Source organism: Condylostylus longicornis, unplaced genomic scaffold (genome assembly GCF_029603195.1).
Source record: "Condylostylus longicornis isolate FDR11 unplaced genomic scaffold, ASM2960319v2 ptg000135l, whole genome shotgun sequence".
NCBI classification, from domain to species: domain Eukaryota; kingdom Metazoa; phylum Arthropoda; class Insecta; order Diptera; family Dolichopodidae; genus Condylostylus; species Condylostylus longicornis.
Genome location: NW_026578103.1, coordinates 16,662,551 through 16,689,833, shown reverse-complemented (window position 1 = coordinate 16,689,833; position 27,283 = coordinate 16,662,551). Strand labels below are relative to the sequence as shown.

Genomic DNA, 27,283 nt, shown 5'->3' with positions numbered 1-27,283 from the left:
TCTAAATTTCTTTTTTCTATACATTGTCGAAATTCCAAAAATAAAATTTTTTCGATGGTATTTTTTTTAATTTTAGCGAAAAATTCATGTAAGAGATTCAAAATCTCAGTTGCCTTGTCCATATAATTGGTTCTTCTCTCTTAGTTTATTACAAAAATATTTTTTTTTCTAAAACGACTTTGTTTCCTCCATTCCTTTCATATCGCATTTTTATTTCATTTTCGACTCCACTTCAAATTAAATTTAGAAAGTAGAGTTAAAAAAAAAAAACGCAAACTTGTGATCTCAAATAAAAATATTTTTTTTTATCTTTTATTTTTATTACAGAAATATTTTTTTTTTTTTTCAAAAGTATTGGAATTTTTCTGGGTGCTTTTTTTTTTTTACCTTTTGTTGTTTCTCTATATACTATACATTGGCTTTATGTTTGAGCTCAACTTTAAAATTAAAAATTTTTTTAAAACATTCTTATGTATTTTCAAACCTGTAGCTATAAATATTATATTGTTAAATATATAAAGATAAACACATACTTGCATGTATAATATAAAACTACAATTGTATTTATATGAAATGTAAAGAATTTCAAAAAGAGAACAGTTGCCTGTTCAAAGAGAGGATATGTTGTGTATAATGAAAAAAAAAAAAAATTGTGCAATACAGAAAAATTGAGAATAAAAGATCGAAAATTAAAGAGAGTAAAAATAAAAATTGATCAATTTTTTTGAGAAATCAAAGTAAAATGTAGAGAAGCAGAAGAGTCGAGCGAGGAAAAATAAAAAATTCGAAGCTTGTTTTTACTCTAAACATGATTTTGAAAAATAATTTTGTATTTTTAGTTGAGTTTTCGGTGCTGATGATTTCGGACCGTTGTATATCTGAAATAGTTAAAAAAAAATATTTAATTTTTTTTTTTCATTTTTAAATATTTCAAGATTTTGAACGCGCGTTTCTATGTCAATATTTTTATTTTTTATTATTGTGATTTTTTTTTAAAATTCCTTTAATATACATATATATATATTGTACATGGATAATTTTTTTTTTATTTGAATAACGCGCGCAAAAACTAAGTTTTTTTCGTTCGATGTTTGATTTTTTTCTTCGAACCTTTTGGATGTTTTTAACAAGTTTCTTATATTTGTAATATTACTTTTTTTTTTTGGATTTTTTGTTTGCTTGATTTCTATGTGTATAAAAAAAAGTTAACCGTGATACTGGAATTACACGATCCAGAAAGGAACAGGGAACCAGAAACGACGACAAAATAATAACGATGCATTGAAATATTCATAAATACATGCAAAAAAAAATTAAATTAAATTACTATAATATTTCCAATAATATAAAGTTAGTATTAAATATTAAAAAAATATTGTATATTTTTTAAAATGAGGATGCAATGTGCTCAATACACACACACACACACATAAAATATTTTATTTAATTAATTTTCAATTTTGTTGAGAAAGAAAATTCAATTGAATTTTAAAGTAAAAATTTAATTAAGAAAACGTGGATTACTTTTACACACATACAATATGAAAAAAATTAAAAAAAATTTTATGTAAAAACAAATGTGTCTGATTTCAAGTTAGTAAAGTTTTTTTTTTTTTTTATTGCATAGATACAACTAAAATATAAAATGTGAAATAACACGATATTTACTTACTTTTTTTTTATTTCATGAAATTTCAATCCAAATTTGGTATTTAATTTCATATTGGAAAGAAAAAGTAAAAAAAAAACAAAGTAATGTTATAGCAGAAATATTTAAAAAGAAAACAAAAACAACAAAACAAAAATTAAAGAAAAAGAAAACAAGCAAAGAACGAGAAATAAAAAAAAATAACTTGAAAAATTTCTCAAATATCTACCGAACGCACATTTTTATGCGAAAATTAAAATTATGGCGATTTTATACTAAACTTGATTTAAAAAAAAAATTAACAATAAAATAAGCAACAAATACAAAATTTTTTTTTCTTTATAAAAAAAAAGTTGAACTTAAAAAAATGAAAGAGAAATAAAAATTTTTATACAAGGAAAATATTTTTTTTTTTTTGTTATTATATTATGAGAAAGTTATAAATGTTGTAAATTAAATAAAAGGAAAATAACAAAAATATTTCATTAATGAATCATTTAAAAGTCAACATACCAAACAACATAAATATTTTATTATAAAACTACAAAATACGTACATACAAAAAAAAATGTTAAAAATTGCGTGAATTTTCAGATTTTATTTACATTGGAAATTTTTAAATGAGTAATTTTATAATTTTAAATAATATATGATTATTTTATATTGAACTATATCAAATCAAATAATAATATTGCAACTTCATACATGCATAGAATGATGAACGCTACCGTATCGCAAAATGACAAAAATAATATTGTCTGCTTCGTGATATGTTCGTGTCTGCAAACGTTTTATATTAAGTCAGTCATGGAGTGATTTTGCAATATTTTTCACTTTATTTTAAATTCTTGAAGCAATATTGATCAGTAATTTTAGAAAATCAACTTTTATAAAAATAATATCTTCCATCGGGGTCTCATGATTTCGGCTTCGGAGCAATGGGAACTATTAATTATGAACTACATATTATCTAGATACATTTTCCAAATAAATTTTTTTAACTCTATAGCTGCTATTTTGACAAAAACATTTAACATATTGAATATTACCATAAAATTGTAAACGCGGTAATTCGATATTCTTTAAATAGTAAGTATATTCTATAAAAAAAACCTAATTGAATATATGGCCTTCATATACCAATGAATACACAAATATAATCGAAAAGGAAGATAAAATTTTGGGTTATTTCCTCTGTATCCTCTGTGTTATCTTGAATTATAAGTGTACATTTTGTAAAACTTTTAATTGTATTTCCCTGATTTAATTGTTATAATTTTAGGCGCTAAATAACTTAATTCTTGTAACTTGTGTAACTTAATTCTAAATGATATACAAAATTTATTAGAAAATAGCCTCAGTGATGAAAACAAATAGGAAAACTAATTAACTAAAAAAAAATTACTGATTTAACAGAAACTGTTATAGAATACAATACTAGTGCATTTGCTCCGCAAAATATGCAATTTTTAATCACATATTGTAAAATATGCAATATTAAAAATGCACTCTAACCAAAAACATACGTACAATTCCGTTGATTTATATTTCATTAATAATAAAATTTTGCAATATCTTTAAGGCATGTTGAGGTCACCAATGCCCTATTTATTATTCTTTGTACACATACTTATTTTTTTTATCATTTAAATATTTCATACTAAATATTTTACGACAACACATAATTACGTGATGATAACAATATTTTATTTAAAAAGTAATTTTTTTTTTTTGAACAAATATAAAAATATTTTTTATTTATTTATCGTATTTTTTTTTAAATACACTTGAAATAAGGGTTAGTCAAGGCTTTCATAAAATTCAAAAAAAAAAAAAATACCATTTACGTATACACATAACGCAACAGTAAAGAAAAAATATGTAAATTTTTTTTTATTGTATAATAATCGTTTCTTTTCATTTGTTATTGATATTTTCTTGTTTTTTTTTTTGAAATTTTTAAATATTTTTATTTAAACGATAACTTTGTCAATAACCTTTATTAAGTTCAATAATTATATAATTATTATAATGTTGTATTTTTAAACAATTTTTTTTTATTTATCATATAATTATTATTGAAAAAATGTTTTAAACAAGAAATCTGAATCATTAACCGGAAAATCATTAAAATATTTATTAGATATATCTACCTACTCGCACATAAGCTATGTTTGTATACATATAACACTTTAAGTATAATTATATATACATATACTTATATAGTATACATACGAGTTAAGGTCGCATTGTTATCGACCACATCGACACGAAAATAATAATAATTTGACCGTCAGATTATTAGTTTTAAACTTAATTTGATTTTAATTTAACAATTTATAAATCGCTTTGGAATGTTGTGATTAAAATTAAAAACAAAAAAAAAAAATGTTGAAATATACAATATAAATGCAAAGTACTAAAAATATTTTTTTAAGTGGTATATAAAGAAGTTATTGAAAATAAGTATATAATTTTTTTTTTAAATGAAGATTAACGTATATCAATCAGGTTAATCAATACAGGTTAATTAATTTAAATTGAAGTATATTGATAAAAATGAAAAATTAATAATAATATTAATTTAATGAATTCGAACTCTCTTTGAATATTTCCAAAAATGGAATAATTTTCCCTAATTTGTAATTGAAATTTTTAGTATTCAAAACCATTCTATAATTACGAATGTCGTAAAATGAAATGTCTGTAAATATTTGACTAAAAATTTTTAAAAGTATTTAAAATAAATAAAATTTTGCATAAGAAAACTAAAAATTATCGTAACTATAATAAACTATACAATAAGATCTAAATTATTGGCCTTTTCGGTACAAGACTCGTCTTTAATTTCTGTTTTGTTATTATGCTTATTAGTTAAATTATAACCGCTCTAAAATTATACAAACATAATAATATGTGGCTCTGGCCCCGACCGTTATTTGCAATTATTGCAGTAAATATAGTATATAATACAATGGACAATTATATTGAATTAATATAAAATATTTATGTTGTAATTATAGCAAGGACTAACCATTTTAATAATATTTAATTAATAACGAACGAAATGTACAATCTTAATACAAAAATTTCTTAAATTTTTATAATTTTGTATCAAAATATTTTGATGATAACAGACAAAAACAAAAAAAACAAAAGTGAAATTTTTATAACAAAAAATTTTTTAATAGAAAGTCAAACCAAAAAAAAAACAAACAAAATTTGTAATGCAATTTTATATTTTTAATAAAATAACCAACTGTAAATTGTATAATAAGACAAGAAAAAAGGAAACATGAGAATATTGTAATTAGTTGGTTCAAGTATAAAATTAAAACAAAAATAATAATAATAATAAAAACTGTTATACCTACCTATTTATATAAACATATTAATAGTAATAATTACAAACAAGTAGCTAAAGCTGCTCTAATGCACATAAAAATTTTAATGTTGCAAAAAGCAAAACAAAACTACACCAATTCAAAAATACAAAACATGAGATCATAAAAAAATTTTTTATATAACAAGCAAAAAAAAAAACTCTTTTAAAAACAAAAACGTGATAATATTTCAATTCAGAAACAAATGACATAAAAAATAAGAAAAAACATACATACTCATTTTATGTAATAATTGAAAATAATAAACCTTAAATAATTTACAATTACATATTATCATTATTATAATAATTTATAACTATTATTGTCATTATTATTATTTTTTGTTATTGTTATTCTTATAAATACTCAAGTTTAGTGATGCGAATAACTTAATTTTTTGCTTTTTGTACTTATGTTCTCTTAAACTGTTTTCTTTTTGTTTTGTTGTTTTTTCTTACCTTGATTTTATCTCTGATGTCTAGAGCGCATTTTATTGTTTATTAAAATAAAAAAAAATGTATGTACATTTTACCTATTATAAAATAAGACTAGCATAGCATGTACACTAGCATACAAACATTAATAAAATAATTTTATTTTATGGAAAAAGTCAAAGTGATGTACGGTGGTGAGTTTGATTCTCTTTTGTTTTGTTTTAATTTTATTTTAAATAACATTCTCTTTTCCTTAAATAAAAATTTTAAAATACACTCTAAGTAAATTAATAAAACAAAAACAAAAAGAAAAGACAAAAGAGAAGAAAATATTTTTAAATATTTCACAAAAAAAAAAAAATATAATAAAAGAGAAAGAGAGTAAAGAGTAAAGAAATAATATACAGAGGTAAAAATAATAAAAAAAAAATGAAAACAAAAGAGAAAAACACAGAAAATAAAATTTGACCATGTAAGTGCAATGCAACAACAAAAGTAACATTGTTTTTAAAACACACAAAACGAAAACAAAAAATAATAATAAGAATAATAAAAAAAAAATTAAAATAAAATAAAACAAAAAAAAATTTTTTTTTATGAAAATCACGTAAATGCATTGTGGTGCACTTGTATTCCAAATAAAAAAAAAAACAAAAAAAAAAGAAAAAATATTTATGTGTGTGTGTTTGTGTGTGTGTAAATGCATTTAAAATTTATAGTATTTTTTTTATGCTTATATACTTTTGTATCAAATTTCAGAGATCATCATTTACTATATTCATACATACGTGCATATGTTAAAAATATATACTGATGTTAAAATATACACAATATTATAAAAATTAAACAAAAAAAAGTTACAAAAAAGTTTTAAGTGTGATTTTTAATATTTCAAATAAGAAAAAAGGAAAATTTTATTAAAAAAAAAATTAAAATTATTGAATGATTGAATAATGTTTATATGAAAATTATACACAAGTATATATACAGACGTTTCTACACTAAATAACAAACACAATCAAAAGTATATTAAAAAAAAAAATTTAAGTAATTTATACACGTATACTTATAAACGAATTTATATACAATAAAAAGTTATTTCGGCGTTTTCATAAAAAAAAAAGATATAAAAAATAACCACGAAAATAAAAAAATATAAAAACAAACGATAAAAACAAAAAATTTCTCAAGTTTGAACTCACTGGAATGCGCGCAACATAATTTTCTTCTTTTTATTTTTTTTTATTTGTTTGTTTGTGTTTTTTTTTTTGTTTACCTTTATACAATACAATTAATAAATTTTAATAAAATTAATGAAAATAAAAGAGAGAAAGAAAATAAAATAAACTTATTTTAAAATATTATAAATTTTAAATACATTTACGAAATATTGAAAAGAAAAGAATTAATTATTTTAAATTAAAAAAAAAAAAAAATACACTTGAATTCTTACTTACAATAAAATTAAAAAATCATAATAAAAATTATAAAATTTAATTAATGTTTAAAAAATGTTGAAAATATTTAGAAAATAAATATTTAAATAAAAAAATAGAATAAAAAATTTAAATAAACAATTTTAATATATAGTTTTCTATATTTGATGAAAATACACGATAAATAAAAATTATTTCAAGGGCATTGTTTAAAAAAAAAAATAAAATAATAAAATAAAACAGAAATTAAATAAATAAATAATTAAAAAATAATTAAAATAAATAAAAATTTTAGAAAGACGAAACAAAAGTGTCAATTAAAAATAATTTTAAAAAGTTCGAAAAGAAAAATAAGACAAAACCAAAAAAAAAAATTTTTTACCGCCTGCCTTCACACGTTTTAGTTTTTTTTTTTATTCCACTGTAATTTTTTTTTTTTGGTTGAATAATTTTACACAATAATTATGGATACAAATTTGGATATAATTAGCTAATAAATAAAACTGCGAAAAGGTAAGTTAAAAATTTTATTAAATTATTTTTATTTTTACTTTATAATGGTTTTTAACTTTATTTATTAAAATATTTTAGTAAATATTTAAAAAAAAAGATGTTGAAAGAGACTATAACGTACTTGAATTATGATAAACAAAAATATTAGAAAGTTTGTTTTGATTAATTGGTATATTTTTCTCCAATTTTGTATAAAACTTTTCTTAAAATTTTCTTCAAGATTTCACTTTAAGACCAAGACCTAAGTTTCAAAAAATGAATACTTTTATAAAAATTGACACATACTTTTGGATGAGAGGACGATTGTATTCGTAACGATCTTGTTTTTCCATAGAGAGCAGAAAAATTAAATTTTGCATACTTTTAGGAGTTTATAGGTACATGCAAACCAATTTTACTCTAAACAAATTCATTTTTATGTATATATTTTTAAAATTTGACATTCATGTTTGAAAAAAATTATTTCAAAAATTAGTGGAACACCGGTTTACGATAATGGTTAATTTGAGGAGTTAAATTTACCTTTTGTTTTGTAATTTTTTTTTTACATAAAATGAATAATTCCTAAAGTTTCTGCATTTACCAAATTACATTTTTATGACTTTGAGAAATACTTATGTAAATAAATAGATTTTACGTTCTAGAGAATAAATTTTTCACTAGAATTTACAAATTGGAAGATTTGAAATGAAAATTTTGTAAAACAGGCGAGCACAGTCAATGTGAATTTATTTTCTTTGGCTGTGCTCATCTTTAATTTATCAAAGTACTTTTTTTCCAAAAATTTTTGTAAATTATGCAAGGAAGAGTTTCTACTTAAAAATGATAATCTTTATTAACCATTATTGTCATAATAACCAATATAAATAGTAAACAATTTGATGCACAATAATTAAGATAGAGAAATTAATGCTTAAGATTTTTCAATAACCTTAAGCGAAGATATTATTTATCTAAGTATGGTAAACATACAAAAGCTTAAATATTAAGTAACCTTTTTATTTTATTTCTTCTAATCAACTCCACAATAAATTTTATAGTTACATTTTGCTTGAAATCATCAATTCCAACACTGTAATTGTTCTAGAATAAAATTGAATGGTTTTTAATGATTAATTTAAAAACTCAGTTACTATTGCTTATACACTTTACAAAACTAAATATTGTAAAAGAATTAACGTGGGCAAAATGAATAAAAATGTTATAAGTGGTAAAATAAAGAATTTCCAACAACAAAATAACATTTTTCTTATAAATTATTCAATTCAAATACATAAAATATATTCAATGAGAAAAAAAAAATATATAGTTGTACTTATTGAAATTTAAAATTTGTAATTAATTGGAAAACATTTTTATTTTATTTACTGTGATTCTAATAATAGCCATTACTTCATCATTAATTCAGTTTACAAAAATTATGCAAAAGAATTTCAAGTATTAAAGTAGTATGTATGTATTGAGGGATAATTCTTATTTTATTTACTCATTTTATTTTATTTTTTTCTTATTTAATCTAAAAACTGCTTTGCTGTTGCGACACACCTCCATTTCACATGATGAATAATTATTGAGTTTGACATATTATCGCTATTTATACATACATAATTCATTAAAACAACATTATACAATATGCCTTAAGTATTATTCATTTTTTATATTATATTTTTTTAATTGATTGTATAGTCGCAAAATAATATTTTAACTTGAATTTACATTTATTTTATTTTCTAATTTGTATTTAAAACGCATTCTTTAGATATCGTATACTTATATAGAATAGAATTTATTAATTTTAATTTATGTTATCTTGAAAATGAGTACCAGTTTTAAAATTATTATAAGAAATGAAAATGAATATAACAATTTCAATATTTCATAAATTTGACAAAAAAAAAATTTGAGTAATGAAAATCTCTAATTTAAGCCTATAACTGCTTTTGTATTTCTATATATGAGCGTAATCATTAAATTTTAATTCTCTTTTGATTACATTTTAAATCCATAACTTGATTACTTTTATATTACTTATTTACACTAAGTGTGTACAATATATACAAATATATATATATATATATTATATAAAGCTAATGAAAACAGGTTAGATTTTTCCTGTTTAATAAGCTAATATTATAGTACTTATATATTTAACTACATTTATACTTTATAATCAAATGTTTGACATTAAATCTCATTAAAAATTCCAGCATAATTTGCAAAATATGTAGATTGTTAATGAACGCTGTTACCAATTTCAAATTTTCTTTCATTTTTACTTTTTTTATTTTTATTATTACTGTTGGGTTTTTCAATTCTGAATTTATAAATAATTTCGTTCACATTTTTAGAAAATCAAAAAAAAATTCCAATTTCAAGATTTTATACGATGTCTTGTATATTATAGTTGTAAGTATGATTCTAAATTGCAAATGTTGAAGAACAAGTATAATAGAAGAATAAAAAACTTTGATTAAACTATAAACGTAAGTATTTGGTTAGAAGAAGTGGGAGAGAGAAAGAGAAAGGGAGATAGAAAAAATGGTACATATACTATGTAAAATATTTTTTTTTTGTTTTTACCCCGTCATACATATTATTAGCATAAAATGAAATTCTTTATGAAGCGCGCCAAGCCTTAAAAGACTTAACCATAAAATTATTTAAATTATAATGTGAATAATTTATTTTATTAACTAAGTATGGTTAAAAAATATAATAAAAAAATGTAATAAAATTAATAATATTGTTATTTTTTAGACTTATTTCTATACAAGTAACTTTATATATACTTAAATGAAATTATTATACTTAACACTAATATTTTTTAGAATATAGAAATTTTTAGAATATCTGAGTATAATATACAAAGAAAATATTATAATTTTATGATCTTACCGATTATTTCGATGGTCACACCAATTTTGATAAAATTATCTTTGAATGGGTAAAATTATATAAAAAAACTTCTCCATATACAAATTTAATGTTACATTGCTCTCTTTTTTATTTTTTACACTTAATTTAATTAATTTTCGGTTGCTTATTATTAAATTTAATATGAATATGAAAACAGAATCTTTCAATCATGTTCGTTCATTGATATTCGAACATGTTTGATTATTAATAAAAATTAATGGCCATAAACACCGCAATGAAGAAAAATTTAAGATAATAACAATTTATAAAATTTTTTAAAAGCTTACCAGGAAACGTCTTCGTTTTATGATTAAGTAACCCTTCGCTTCCTAGAATAATAACAGTTAAACCATTCTTAAACTTTTATCATATAATTGATCAGTTTTATGCGAAAATAATGTTAATAGTGCTATTAATAAATAATTTTTAAAATCATTTTGATAATCTTATATTTGTAAAATTGTATAACTATAAGTAAATTTTATTTCTTAGTGTTATTTTTGACCACAGTTATTTTAAAAAGTAATCAAAAATAAGTCTTCTAAGTCACTTGTAGTTTAAATTTATAACCCGTAGAAAATAAAAAATGGTGTAGTAATTTCAAATTCTATATAAGCTACACAACATAGAAGTTAATAAAAATACAGTTCATATATTAATGGCATCTATTAGAACATAGAATAAATTGCCTCCATAACTGAAATTGTACCCAAGGCAATTAAATTTTGTTAAGTTAATAAAATAAACAACTCATTCAATATCTGCAAAAATATTATTAAATTTTGATTTTATGATTAAATGTATATACATAAATGAGTCACAATTTAATTAAATTGAATTTTTCGATATTTTAATGCGTTACACATTATAATAAAGGAATGTGATTGAATATAAGGAATTTCCACATAAGCAGTATAGGTTTTTGTTAATTTCAAGATTAAAATATTAAGAACAAAAAAAAAATATAATTAAAAACAAAATTCTATTGTTTTATATATTATCGAAATTTCAAATTGATAACAAATATTTTTTATTGTTTCCAATCAATTGTGACTACTATACGACAACGATTCATGGCACAAATATTTGACACATTCGATAATCAGTAGTTAAATTGTTTTGCATTTCGTTATTCTCTATTGTAAATATAATTAATTTTAGTAAAATATTTTATCAAAAAAAACAAATTAATTCAATTATAAATAAGTATTAAGTAAAATATTTTATGACAAAAAATAAGTTATATCGTAATTAAAAAATTCAAAATTCTGGAACAATTAAGTAACTAAAAAAAAAGTAGTCAGGAAAATAGCGAAAATTGGCTTTTGAATAATTGAAGGTTTTTTTAGTCTGACTGCTTGTATGTTCATTGCAAAAATTCGAAATGAAACTGTGAAATTTTTTGCTTGGGAAAATGTTGTTCTATTTATATTTACCTCTCTCTCCTTTTCCTCAAACCATAATCTCAATATTTCGGGATTCGATAAAAGTTTTAGGACACAACTTCTATCTGAAAAAAAGACCATTTAGGTCAATTGTGGTATCGACGGATCTCTCCTCTTCCCTTTCCTTAGAACCAGCCGGAATTCCTCAGAAACTGGCCAGGGTTCGTAACATTTGCATTCACTAAGTTCGTAACCCGCTGACAAAAGTAAGGTACAAGAAACCAAGGTTGTTTAGTCACAATGTTCAGTATTTAAATGATATTTTGTTTCTAATTTTAAGATAAATTTCCGCGAACTGTAAAATTTTACAATAATTTCACTTAATAGCTTTATGGTTGTATATTGATAAACATTACTAAATAAGAGAAGCTATAAATATAAAAATGTATATAAAGTGCTAATTTTTCAATTCTCAATTAAACTATAAAATAAATATTTTAGTTTTAAATCTGATTAAAACTAAAGATTTCATCATTGAAATTCATTTAAAATAATCTTAAATAAAGATTTAATAGAGATACGATGAAAACATTGTAAGCAACTAAAAGAGCAATTACAAGTATTACAATGTACTCACTCGGTCGGTACCACTAATTTATATTCCATATTTTATTACTTTTCTTCATATATTTTATACTTTTACTTAATTAATTATAATTGAAGATTATATTGATATCATAAATAGTTAATTTAAAAATATTGCAAAATTTCAGTGAGATTAAAAAAAATATATGAAATTAAAAAGTATATTTGAATTTCAACATTCAAATGGAAAGAAAATTAAAAAATCCTAATTGATTTTTTATATAAACCAAATCCAAATGACTTAACTTAAACCTGAAAATTATTAATTTGTCGCTCATTAATAATATGCTAATTGAATTTGGCAAATATAGTTTTCACTAATTAATTAACAGAAGTACAGCTATGGCTATGTGTGTATATGTATATTTGCATGGCAGTAATTATATGACAAAAATCAGATTTTAATGTCAAAATTTTTCGATTTTTATAATTATACTTTCCAATTTAATTTATGAGTAATTGAATAATTCAATTGAGTAATTGAAAATTCTCACGCTCTAAGATTAAGCACGTTGATTTACAGGTTATATTGTGTATATGTTTACTATACACTTATATACACTTGTACGTAATCATGTGTATGTTTAAGTACTTAATTAATTGATGACATGTAAAAAAATTTTACGTTTTTTTTTAAATTTATCAAATTTTGCTTGTTTTAAAATAAACTTAATTTACCACACTAAGTTAATTACTTATTTTCCGCTCAAATGATTTTAATATGAAATTTGTTTCGTTTTTGTTGTTTTATTGAAATGTTATACTTTATGTATAGGGTGTTTTTCGAATAATGAAACCATATAAAAAAATTTTAGCATTATTATATAATAAATATTTATTTTAAATGACGACCAAACTTGTTCTTTAAATGACATGTTTAAAAAATTTTAAAAAAAATTTCGAAATGAATTTTTTATAAACGGAAGAACGTATGACCCTAAATAAACAAGTTATATAAAAGCGATTACTTGAATTTAACACCAATAATTTTTAATGTCAACTGATCAAAATAAATTAAACAAACAAGTTTTGATGCTAATTTTTCACCCTATGAGATTTTTATGCTTATCAAAATTCTTTTAACTATGGAAGATATTTTTTTACAGTCTTACAAAAAATTTAGTAAAAATTCCCAAATGTTATTGATTTATGTAAATATGTTCTCACTACTTAAATATATTTTTTTCGTTCAAATATAATATCCAATTATATTTTGATTTAGAATATTCAAAAACCGAACACATCTAAAACATTTCAGGCATTTAAAATAAGCAATACTTAAACTTTTACTATTTTTGTATTGTTATTTATCTCTTAGAATTCATTCAATTTTCCGAATTAAAAATCATCTTTTTTGAATAATTTTTCAATTTAATTGGTCATCGAAATTTTGAATTTAATTGTCATTTGAAATTTTGTTACCGTGAATTTATAATTGAATTATAATGAAAATTGTGAATAGTTTTCTTAAATTAAAACACATTTTGTAAATTTATCAATATATTGGGGCCATTATTTGGAACAGAAATTAGATTTTTAAATGAAAATATGTGTCAAGCACCAGATAATGAAATTTTTAAATGGTTTTTGGGATATGAACTTTTGGTTATGGGCTAATTAAGTTCACAAAAGAATTTCTAAAGAAAACGTTATCATAATTTTACCAAAATCTTACTAATAACAGAAACAAAATTCATAATAAATTTATCTGCTATAAGAACCTTCCATACTAATTGTGGTTTGCTAGATTAAAAATCGGAAATTTTAAATTGCACAGAAAACCAAAAAATTACGATATCTGGCTTTATTGGTTGTAATACTAAGTCCAACTAGATCTATTAACGTAAAAATAATTTTTCTCATTTCACAGGCGAAACGATGTGTAAATATATTCATTTGTTAATATAATTCAATATTATAAGTTAATATAGCGATTATACGATGACATATTTAATTCTCACATTTTATGTTCAAATACAAGCTTTCATACTTTCTATACAAACACGTGTAAATTCGATTAATGTGTACATTCTTACTCATGTTATTTTTTATTTATTTTATAATACAATTAAATTTTTTTTCTAAGCGATAAAGAAATACTTACCTGTCTACAGTTTTTTTTTTTTTTCAATGAATGTATCAAGAAAATTAATTTATTTTTTATTTATTTACACATTCCTAAGTTATCTAAAGTTTTTAAAAATAACGAAACAAAAAAAAAAAAACAAAATTAAATAAAATAATTTTTGAACTTAAATGACGTTCTTAAGTTTATTGTGAATTTTATTATTAAATAATAAAAATTTTTTTAATATAAAATAAAATTTTTTAGTTAATAAAAGAGAGAAGACAAGAAAAATAAAGGCAAACTTTGATAATCGAAAAATTTTAATAATCGATAAAAAAAAAACAAAAATTTTAAGTGGCGCTGTTGAAATTGACACTTGAATTGACATTTTGTTATTATTATTTTTATTTTTGTTTACTTTTGTTGTTATTTTCAATTTATATTAATTTTTTTGATTATATAAGTAGTTATGTCTTATATAAAATTGACAAGTGTCAGATATTTACATTGATTGGTATTTTAAAAAAAAATTTTTTTATTTAATTACTTAATACAAATAGATAAATAGAAATATTTCGAATTCTAAATTTAATAAAATTTTAATTAAGTATTTAGAATTTGTACAAGCTAACATTAAACTTCGTAACATTAGCTTAAGTATATGTTATAGTTTTAAACACATATTACTTTTTTATGCTTACTTATTATTTAATTTATAAATAATAAAAGTAAAGTCATATTTCAATTAAATTAATCATTTTTAATAAATATGAAAATAAATTGCTGAATTTAAGAATTAACACCGCTTTCTGCACATACTGCAATAACAAGCTTAGTAACTATGGGAACAAAATTTTGAACCAAAAATACAATTAATAGAAATTTTTATAGATTTACTCAATTACTGATATGAGAGTTTAGCATTAGTAAATTATTTCTTTAGGATTTGAATATATGTATATAACTGTAAAGATAAAAAGTATAGATTTAATAATTTTTTCCGAAGAAGTCACGTCATAAAGGCATTTTGATGTCATTTACATTTTTACTGCAATTATTTTGTTTTTAATGTCTCTTTGCATCAAGCTCTTCATTCCTGCGAGAATATTGTTAGCGGGAAAAGTTGTTTTGTTAACTAGAAATGTGCTTCTTCAGAAATCATTGATTTTGCACAGACTTGTTTTCATTGATACACGCGATATATATCAGCAAATGTACACGTATTTAGATGGTTATGCACACTTATTAAATATAAATGAGTTGATGTAAATTTAAGTAAATAAAAGAGAAAAAATATTTTTAATATACAAAAAAAATTATGCAGTGGAACACCTTTAATTTTTTTTTCTCTTACGTTTTTTGTTTCTTTTTAATTTTGAACATTTACCAAAATCAAACTCGAAATTTTTAATCATATCGCATAGCACGTGAAAAATTTCAAAAGCTTTTTAAAAATTTTTTTTTTATTTTCCTTTTCTATCTTTTTACATTTTTAATTCTTGCTCTATCTCTTTCTCTCCCTATCTCCCTCTCCCTTTCACTCTCCTTTAATTACATTTGGACATTTAAATCTGACCTAAAAATGACATTTATATTAAGGTTATATTGAAAATAAATACCTATAACATTATAGTATGTCAGTAAAATGCCAGCAAACTAAAAAATATTCAGAACGAACCATGGCTATTTTATTACCAGTTATTTATAAATTTTTTTAACATTTATTTCGTTTTATTTTTCGATTATTTTTGATTAAAATTCATAAATGAATTTTAATTAAAAAAAAAAATATTATGATTTTTTTTCCTTTTGCTATTACTTACTTATGATCGTCTAATTTTAATGTTTAACTTTTTAAAAAAAGTAACAAGCTATCAAATTCATACCAGAAATTATGACTCTGATATTTAATGCAATTAAATTTTAATTTATAAGAGTAACAAATGTATAAGAAACTTAAATAATTCAATTAGAATTTAATTATCTGTTTGACATTTTGGGAATTTAATATTCACAATAGAAAACAGTTTAATATTCTTAGTTTTATTTTATTGCATAGTTTATTTAACTTTAATTAATTTGCCAATTTGTTTACTGATGGCTAGTTTACTTAATATTCAAATTTTGTAATATACAAGGCAATATTATTATGAAGTTTGTCGTTAACTATGAAGCTTTATACTTCATTCATACACCAACCTCTTTTTCGATATTTTCTGTTTTTGAGCGAATAAATTGACAAAGTAATTTACATAATAATTTAAAATAGCGGAAGAAAACAAGAAAAGATTTGATATAAATTAATTATTAGATAATAATTATTTGATAATAAATTAATGATTAGATATTAAAAATTGGAAATGATTTGTAAATATCTTGCATACTTACAGGCGTATATTGCCTTTATTATTTGTAGTTTATCACATTTTTTTTAATAACAGCTAATTTTCTATGAAAATTATATTAACTATAAGTTTGTATAAGTAAGTACATAATTATCCACAGCCATTAAACTACAACTAAGTATTGTGTAAACCAAAATTTGTTGGAAATTAAAAACCAAATTAATCAAATTTTAAAAGATAATACATTGAATTACTATAATGTATAGAAAAGTATGATTATACTATCATATTTGCCCTATTACTCACCATACTCTTATCATTATGAAATACAAAGAATTGAATAAATTGAGAGTCAAAATTTAACTGTTCGAAATATTCTATCATTAGCATTAATAAATAAAACTATAAGGCTGCTATCAAAACAGACCTAAGAGAATAATCAAAATAAAAGAGTAATAGCGACAACTCCTTACGTACCGTAAATTTTGAAATTATAGATATGTATGAACATGTATATTTCATATGTATATATATATATATATATATATGTGTATTTAGCACACATAAATACGTTCATATTTTCACATTTTTTTTTAAGATTATATCTTTGAAAAAAAAATGAAAAACACAAAATTTATAGTCAACAATTTTATGAATTTGCTATTTTTCCATTTTCTAATCGTAGTAAATATATAATGTATATTTAATATATATACATATACATATATATAAATAAGTGAGTTTTTTTTTATTATATATATATACACGTATGATATGTTTGTTTCCAGTTAGAAATCTGGAACAAAAAACAAAAAGGAACAAAAAAAAAACTTAATAAGTTAACATTTTGCTGCTAGTTTTTCACAAATTGCAACAAATATTGTTTTGCAGTAAGAGTTGCAGCAGCCAGCATTTTCAATTTTGTTTTTTTTTTCTTCTCATTTTCCAATCTTACTTTTATTATATGAATGTTGTTTTGAATCGTAACTTTTTTTTCCAATATGGCTCTGTTCTTTAACTTGCATTATTATTCACTTTATTCTATATGTTTATTACTTTGCTATTGTACTTATATACATATATGTAGTATGTACGTGTTTATGTATATATACAAATAAATTTATTACTACTTACTTACTCAATAGCATCGATAAAATATTTCAACTTTGGACCGATATATTTTTTATGTTGATGACGATAGTTATACAATTTATATAATAATAATAAGAAACGATTATTGTTGCCACAAATATTTTTGCTACTGCCATGCACTCTAGTTTTTTTCTTCTTTTTTTTTTTTGTACTTTCATTCTAACCACATATAATTAGAACGATATATAAATATATAAATTAAATTATATAGTTACTAGAAATATTAGTATAATTAAATTTACGTTATAATAGTGGTCATATTTACGTTGTATTCTTATATTAGCGTTTCTCAAACTATTTACGATATGTAGTTAGCTGAAATTTGAATTTGTTTCATTTAAATGCTAGTAAAAAATTTTAAAATTCTCATTACTTTCGGAATAATTAATTCATTCTCGGCAAACTAAAAAAAATGGAACTGCTCCGTAGTTAAAATAAGTTCGTAATACTTCGTTGTTATTAAATCAAAGACAATTTTTTAATTTAGAAAATGGTAGCTACATTTTATTAATAAATTTAATAAAAGCCATTTGAAAACTAATATTAGAGCTGATCACCTTCCTTCAGTTGTATTTTGTTTAATATGAATCATTAAAATCCTTCGGATTGAACTTAATATGTCATTTCAGTGGAATGCGTAAATTTATTTAAATTTGATAAATCTGAATGAATGTGAATGTATGATACGTGGGTAACATTATACAAGTTAATAAAAGTTCTTAAAACACTTTCCTATGTATGCACTGCCGCCATTTTTGTATGGAAAACTTGGTTGAAACTAAGAAATAGTTCACACGCTGTTTGTGTCCTCTTTTTTTCCCTTTTGATTTAAGTACTAAAGAAATTTTTTTTTTCTAAAAGAATTTTCTCTAAAATTCCAGCCCGAAAACAGATAGAAAAGAAAATATTCGAAATATTCAGTTTCTTTAAAATGCAGAATTCTAAAAGTATGTATGCATAAACACTTTGTAATCAAAATGATCGCTTTAAAAAAAAAAAACAAGAAAATTTCCAACATTTTTGAAATTAGAATGACCGCAACAACATACATATTTTATGTACATCCAAGAGAAGAAAGAACAGGATAGAAAAAAATGTAGTTTTTCTTTATTACGTTCTTTTTCATCCTCGTCATGTTTCTTTTGAAACTTCAAAAGAAAAAAAAAAACACAATATTCGATTTTAAATGCAAGACGAGAAACGAAAAAAAAAACTAAAACATAATAAAAAAAGGAATAATAATAAAAATAAAACTGCTACCTGAGTTACTTACCTAAGAGTAAAGTCCTTCAACAAAAATTTTCGTCTTTTTTTCTGTTTTTTTCATTACAACGTTTTTCTTATCATTATTTCGATTGTTTTTATTTATTTATTTTATTTTATGTTTTTTGCTTTTATATTGCACCTCTTGATTTTGCATTAACATCTAAATACAAGTATGTCTACTTATATATATATGCATACAAACACATACATATGATTATAACAATATTATTCTCTTCCTTCTTTTTCATAAAATGATTTTAAATTTTTTATTTCTATAGGTATTTAAAAATTGGCTCACACTTGTATGCTCATCTCATGAATTCTTTTTTAACGTCTCTATCCCTACATCTATTTATGTATTTGTATCGCGTGATCTTTCCATAAATCTATAGAATTTTACAGAATCATTTAAAAGTTGTATATATATACAAGAATGTATATAAGAATAATTCCGCTAAGATGGAAGAAAATTTTAATATCTATAAAATGAAAATTTATATTGTTAATATACTCTAATTTATATTTAGTATAAATAATATTCTATATGAATGAATATGTATATGTAAATATGCACCTGATATATGAAAGTTGTATTGTAAAAATGAATAGCTTACTACTAAGTAAGTATAAGAAAATATTAGAAGAATTTACGTGATTGTAGAAATTTTAAATCTGAAAGTCAACAGTATTAAAAAAATGTTTGTATATCCGTAGTAATTTTAAAAATATTTTCCTCTTGTATACCATAAATAATGAACCCATACATACAATCACAAAAAATATAATATATATGCATTATTTATACTCAATGGTTTAACTAATACCAACATAAAACGTAAGTCCGCATTATATTTCAGATAAGAATTTGAAGAAGAAAAAAATTCTTTTGAGATGCAATTTAAGAAAATGTAAGTATGTTATACGCGCGCGGTTCATTATCATCAGCATCAACATGTCTTACCATTCTTACAAGTTTTAACTTAACTATTTTCATATTTAATTTTAACAGATTACACACGTTCAACTACAACTTCACTATACATATTTTATTCATTAACACACTATACATGTTAAAGTACCTAGTTATTATACATAATAAAAATTAAAAATATTATTCTTGAGATTCTTGAATCGAAATATTTTCACTAATACTAAAAAGAAATTCAATATGGAAGATTTTCAAATATTCTGATTTTCTTATACTAACATAAGTATGTATAGGCACATATAAATTTTAATCCATTCTTAAACTACATTCAAAGTATATTCATTCCGTGTATGTGTGTTTATGTTGATATTCTTATGCATTTTGTACTAATACATATACAAAATATTAAAAATTGATACATAGTTAATAATATATTTCTTATACAACTTAAAACGCAGCATAGCATTCAAGTATAAGCACTGCTTACATTTTGCACATTTTTCAAATGAAATTTTTTGGTTTTTTTTTTCTTGGTTCATTTCTCTTTGGATCACATACAAATTCACTTAATAAAAAAAAAACGAAAAGGAAAAGGTCTAGAAAAAAAAACTCGATATTCAGATTTACCTGTGATTTGAGTCAGAAAGGTCAAAACATTTTAAGATTTTTTGTATAAAAGTACACTTTTAGAAGATTTTCTTATTTTTGTTACAGTAAACTTTTTTAATTAATAATTCACAATATAAATTAAAAATATGATTTAATCACTAACACTAATAATTTAATCACTAGATCTTTTTTGATAGTCACTACAAAAAATAAAATAATTTAAATTGAATTCTAATCGCCAAATTTTACGATAAATTTTCAAATGCTGGTGCCTGCCTGCCTGCCTGCCTGTATGTTACGATTACTAGCTTAAGTTTTGCTATATTTTGTTTGCATAATTGAAAGTTTCTAGTTGATCACCAAGTATAATTTCGCCAAATCGACTCATGTTGAAAATAGTCAATAACTGCTAGAAAATAGAAACTTGAAGGTCAATTAACCGTTCAATTTCTCGGTATTAACTTAAATATATGAAATTTTAGTAAATCGATAGTTTGAGCTACTGAATTCAAGAGCCACGGTGAAATCACAATATGCTAGAGTGATCTATTTCATCTATATTTTTCCGAAGCTTATTTTGGTATTACTTTTTTCGATACTTTCGCTATTTTTTTTAAAGACCAGATAAACATAAAAGTTATTCTTATAATAAATTATGAAAAAAAGAACATTTTCACGCCTTTCTTTACATTTTGTAATCGTTCATTCTTTACAAACAAGCTATGTAATCATTATTTACAAATGCAAATATTTCATATTGTGTGCTCAAGCCTAAGTTATGAACAAATTTCTGAATAACTTTCGTATATACTTTGAAAGTGATTCAAATAATTTGAAAATTTCCCTATGAGCTCTTCATCTTATTAAAATTTTATGATTCCTTTAAAATTTAATTGTAATTTTCTAGTTTAGGAACCTTTAAACATATTAAATTAAAATTTTTCCCAACTTCTCTATATGTATACATATATTTTATATACATATGGTATGTATAAAAAATTTATACATAAATTCTTTGACTTCCTTTTTTTCATATTTTTAAATTTACACCGTAACGAAAGAAGCCAAAAAATATCTAAAGGTAACTAAAGTAAAAGATGGTGAAAAAAAATAAAATATTTTTTACGTGTATTCTAAAAAAAAAAATAAAAATAAATAAAAAGTAAGAAAGAAAAAACCACCGAAAAAAATTACTTAAACCTTTTCGACATTTTAAATTTACCTTTAAGACGTAAACCTAAAAACAATAAAAATGAAAAAAGAAAAAATCATTAAAAAAAAATTATTTAAAAATTCCTTAATGGTCATTGCACTTTTCAACCTTCTAATGACCTTGATGAATTTAAATCTGATGAATTCTTCAACCCAAACCGTATACACCAGCATTCTTTCATCTTCTTGAAAATACAATTTTAAAAAATCGGAAAAGAGAGTGGATTGTGTATAATAAGTAACTACACTATAACAATAAGAGAATAAAAATCAAAAAAATAAACAAAAATAAAAATTCGATTGCCTGATGCGCGCGCAACACGCGGTTCTGCATCGCTTTTTTTTTTTTGTTGTTAAATATTAAACGAAAACAAAAAAAAAGGAATGAAAAAAAAATTTTTTTGGAAACGCAAAATGTAAAATTACAAACAATAAAAATCTCTGGTTGAGGCCCTCTACAAATTGTTTTTGAAAAAAATATTTTGCGTTTCAAACAATATGGGGTTTTTCATTTGAAAAAGTATTTCAGAAATATCGTATACGATATTGAACTTAGTAATTAAATTACGATATTATGGGATTACAAAAATAAATGCTTTTCGCAGTCATCATTATCCAAATAATATTTTTAAATTGCTAGATAATACTGAAATTTTACGCCTAAATGAAATTTTACAGGCAAGATCACACATTGCACGGCTTATATAAATTTTTACGCAATGCATCAAGAATTTGCAAAGCAAAAATATGGGACAGTTTTGACAATATGTTTCTTCATGTTTTTATTTTTGGCACATTAAATTTTGGCACAAAATTTTAAACATTAAATAAATTCTATAGTGGTTATGTTTTCATAGAGAACTGACTTACGATATTACTTTCAATAGTAACTAATTTCGAGTATATAGAAGATATAAATTCGTCACAAAATGTGATTCGACTTTTTTAAATTGTTTACATTACATTTACATTATTTGAAATGTTGTGTTTATATCTGGTATTTATCTGGTATCGATTAGTAGTTCTAAAAATAATTTAATATATAATTGATGATATTGCTAACGAAACAAACTCACTCAGAATCATAAATTTCAAAATGTCAAATCAAAAACGTAGTTGGAGACAATTCATTTTGGCATAATGTATCAAAAATAATATAATGCAATACTCAATTATTGCATATTTTTAGGATGACAAAAAAAAAAAAATTTCAATTAGGATGGAAAAAAGAAGAATGCAAATTTTATAAATAATTAGCTGAATTAATAAATAAAATGGGCACTTTAACATTCATATACTTAATTAATATATATAAGTATCACAGGCTACTCTAAGATAAGTAGCAAAGGCTGCAAAGTTTTGAATACAAGTTTACTTTGACATACGAAAAAAAAAAATTTTTTGTAAGAAAGAACTTTAATACTTAACAACAAATTTTAATTGAGTTTAATGAATAAAGTTACTATGAAAATATTGCTGATAAACATAATTAATATTTTATAAATTATACATTATATTCTTACATATTATATACATTGATTAATATTAATGTTAGCATATAATAACTAAGAGCTACTGTATTTGAAAAATTCTTTCAATATAAAATCGGAACTTTCTTAATTTTTGTATTTTTTCAAAATAGCAGTAGCAACAATATTATAACCGGCTGCAAAAATTTACTTAATTACTTAAATGCATTTTAATGAACACTCATAAAAATCCTATCAAAATTTCATTAATTTCTTGTAAAATAAATATGGGCAGGTATGATCAGTTATTCGAAAAAAAAAAAAAAATAAATGAATTTTTAATACAATATGCGATTTTAAGGTTATTTTGATAACAAAAAAAAATTATTATTCTGTTATTCTTTCAGAATCAAAAATGCCTTTAGGCTAAGCATTAGTTAGGAGTCATTAAAATGCCATGAATAATATAAATTCATATCATAATATGTACATATAAACATACATACCTGTATATGTAAAAATTAATATTTTCCCTCAAGTATAAATTTGATATTGAAAGAATGTAGAAAGCAGACCCAAAAAGCAGGTACATTCATTTATACATATATAATATGCATTATATACACATTAAATCTGTTTTTGTAATAAAAACTGGAAAGGCGATTTGGCCGTTGTACCCGGAAAAATTATTTTAAAGAAAACTAACATCATTATTCAGTTATAAAATTTGATGTAATACTGAAGATATAAAAAAAAAAAATCTTGAAAAATAAAATAATAAAAAATAAGAAATTTTTTTTTTTTTTTTGGAAAAATCACTGAACATTTTGAGTAACCATGACATGCATTGAAATTTCGAAATTTTGTGAAAGTAATTCTAATTTATGAAAGTAATTTTGATTTTAATTTGAAGTGTAAATAATTTTAAATTTGATTTAGATTTAGAATTTTTTAGTTGATCTTTTATTTATTGTACAAAATATTTGAAATTCTATAATGAATAATAATGATCAGTTTTAGATTTAAGACCCTACACACATAGTTATTTTAAAATTTAAACAACTTAATTTTTTCAATATTATGCAAATTATGCTTCATTGGAAAAATAATAAGATAATGTGATTTTAAAATGCAAATCAAATATTAAATTTATATGAAATTTAGAATTCAATTCAAAATCCTAACAACTAATCACAGACTAACAACAATCATATCATGCCGCCTTTATTTCTTCTACTAAAATATACTATATATTAAACTAAAGTATGGCGATGGATGGTTATTTTCTCTGAAGAATTTTTCTCTGGAAAATAAATTTCATAAATTTAAAAATTTGAAATGAGACTTTGCTTATGATTATAAAATATGGTAGTATTAACAATCGGATTTTGACAGATCAATGATCTATAATGTGGGGCAAGTGTTCTTATAACAAAATTAAAGAATTACTATTTAATGCCCAGTAGCAAATAGATTCTCACAAACTATTATAAAAAAAAAAAAGAAAATTAATTTCGTTAATTCAAAAAGAATTTTGTTGACGAATCAAAAATTTTAGAAAGAATAAGGAAAATTATATTAAATAAGGTTAATAAGCACAATCTGCTCGTCCAAATTTCTGTTTTCTATCTGAGAAGTTTAGAGAAAAGTTTCATGAATAAATGCAACGGACGTTCAAAAAAATTTATTTAATTTTTTTTATCTCTATGTAAATGAAAAAGCATCAAAGCTGCAATAATTTCTGATTGCTTTATTGCTACGCTGATGTTTTACTTGTTTTTGATTAGACAATGCTGATACCATATTATATTAGAAGATCAAATGAATTTCTTATAATGGTTTTGAATACTCACAACAAATTGTATAAAAAAAGAGGCGGACGAATTTCAAATTTAGTTAAATTTCATAATTTTGTAAAATGGTGAACTCTCAATTGTTGTTTTCAATAAAAAAACCAAGCGGACGAATTCCCATATCATAATCACAGAAAAATTGGCACACTTGCATATCAAATTTATTACAAAAACGCACTAAAAATTGCCCAAAATAAAAATGGTAAAATATTTTTTTTTTTGAATTTGGATGAGTCTTTTATCGTCACTTCTTATTGTTTTTTATTTTTGTTTTAACGTTTTATTCTCTGTGTCTGCTTTTTACATGTTGAACTCTCAATTTTTTTTTTTAATCTCTGAACAGGTGCTACATATTTTTATTCTCTTGTTTTCCTTTTATTTATGTTCACATTTTTTTTTCTCAGATTTTATAAAACATTGAAAAATATTTCTATAAAAGCTGTAGGTACAAGATGGTTTTTAAAAATTTCAATTTTAAAAATTTTAATACCTAACGTCACAAACTAATACCAAACACACACACACCAACACAACCAAGTAAAGATTTGTTTCTTTTTTGTTTAATTTTTTGATGTATTATGCAGGTGCTATTTTCGTACCTTTTATCAGTGCGGGCATATATTCTAGCAACCTTTTCTCTTTTCTTTGCTTTTTATATAGAAATTGAAAATATGTCCTAAGATATTTTGTGTTTTTCTTTTTTTTGTTTTTATTTTCCAAAAAAAAAAAAAAATCCAATGAATGTGTAGTGGCTTTAATTTTCTTTATACGAGTCTCTCGCATTTTGTTTGTAAGGTGCTAAATATTAATGTCATGAAAAACTTTTGTGAATTTGGAAAATGACGACATGACATGAGTAAGAAATAATGAAGTATAAGTATATGAAATTTTTGATTTGAAATATTTCTGTTATATAATTGTTATACGAGCCCAAATTTTTTCTTTCTTTTTAATACCAAAACTGAAAAACCATAATAGTAGTTTGAAAACGTATGAGAACTGTTAGAACTAAATCATGTACTCCTTGTACATAGTGTTTAAAATAAAATAAAGTTGGGTTAAAATAATGGTTTGTTATGCAGTATTTTTTCCTTTAACAACTGAAAATACTGCTTTTTAAAACAATCTATACTTATAGATCTCTTAAAATACCTTTCATTCATCTAAGAATATATTTTAAAGATTGCATACATTTAGGATGGACATTGTATGCAATATTTGCAGTAAAGCAAAAATAAATTTAAAGTGGGGTTAAGGTAATGTTAATGATTTTAAGGGTTATTTGCGTGAGTTATGTAAAATAATTATATTTTTTAATGGCATGGAATTTACTGTTAGCTTTCTGTATTTATAGAAATTTAGAAAAGCTTGCAATTTCGGAAATATAGGGAGTTAAAAGTTTAAATTTTACAAATTTCGACGGACGATGACTTGAGAGGAGGTGGAGGTCGAAAAACATTTTCTTCTAACTAAATGAACTATTTGTTAGTTTCTAAAAGGTTCTAAAAGTTCAAATATTGTATACCGTGGTAGAAGAAACAAGCCGCTACTTTTTTTCAAGCCGCATTTGCAGAATTAAACAAATGTTTCTGATTTTCCAACAATAATTAAGCACTTAAGAAATGGCATTTTTAGGGAGATAGGCTTTTTACGGAAATAAGTTTCTAGTAAAGATCTACATATATTTCAGATTTCTATCTTTAACGGTGTAGAAGTTTTGTAAAGATGTCCACGGACGGACAGAGTGAAGTTAATAATCACAATTTTTTTTTTAAATTGAAGTATAATTTTGATACAATGAATATAGAATGCTTGAAAACACATTAAACCAAACTAATTACAATTTAAATATACAAACATTAAAAACGTCATCATTAATTGGAATGCAATTAAAAAAGGCCTATAGACAATGTTTTATTTTTGTTTATTCAAAAAAAAATATTTTAATTATTCTTAACACATAAAACACAAAATTATTTTTTTTTATATACGTTAAAAATAAAGAAAATCAAAACAATTAT

At 22.1% G+C, this 27,283-nt stretch overlaps 1 protein-coding gene across 2 annotated transcripts in view; it reads left to right on the top strand.

Moving 5' to 3' along the window:
- The first annotated feature begins 863 nt into the window (after positions 1-863).
- Positions 864-27,283, top strand: part of LOC129615451 (protein expanded) — a 49,229-nt gene continuing 22,809 nt past the window's right edge. For both annotated transcript variants that reach the window (XM_055530669.1, XM_055530668.1), the window contains exons 1-2: positions 864-1,350; positions 6,225-7,414. The gene's annotated coding sequence lies outside the window, so the exon portion shown is untranslated. The remainder of the gene's footprint in view (positions 1,351-6,224; positions 7,415-27,283) is intronic.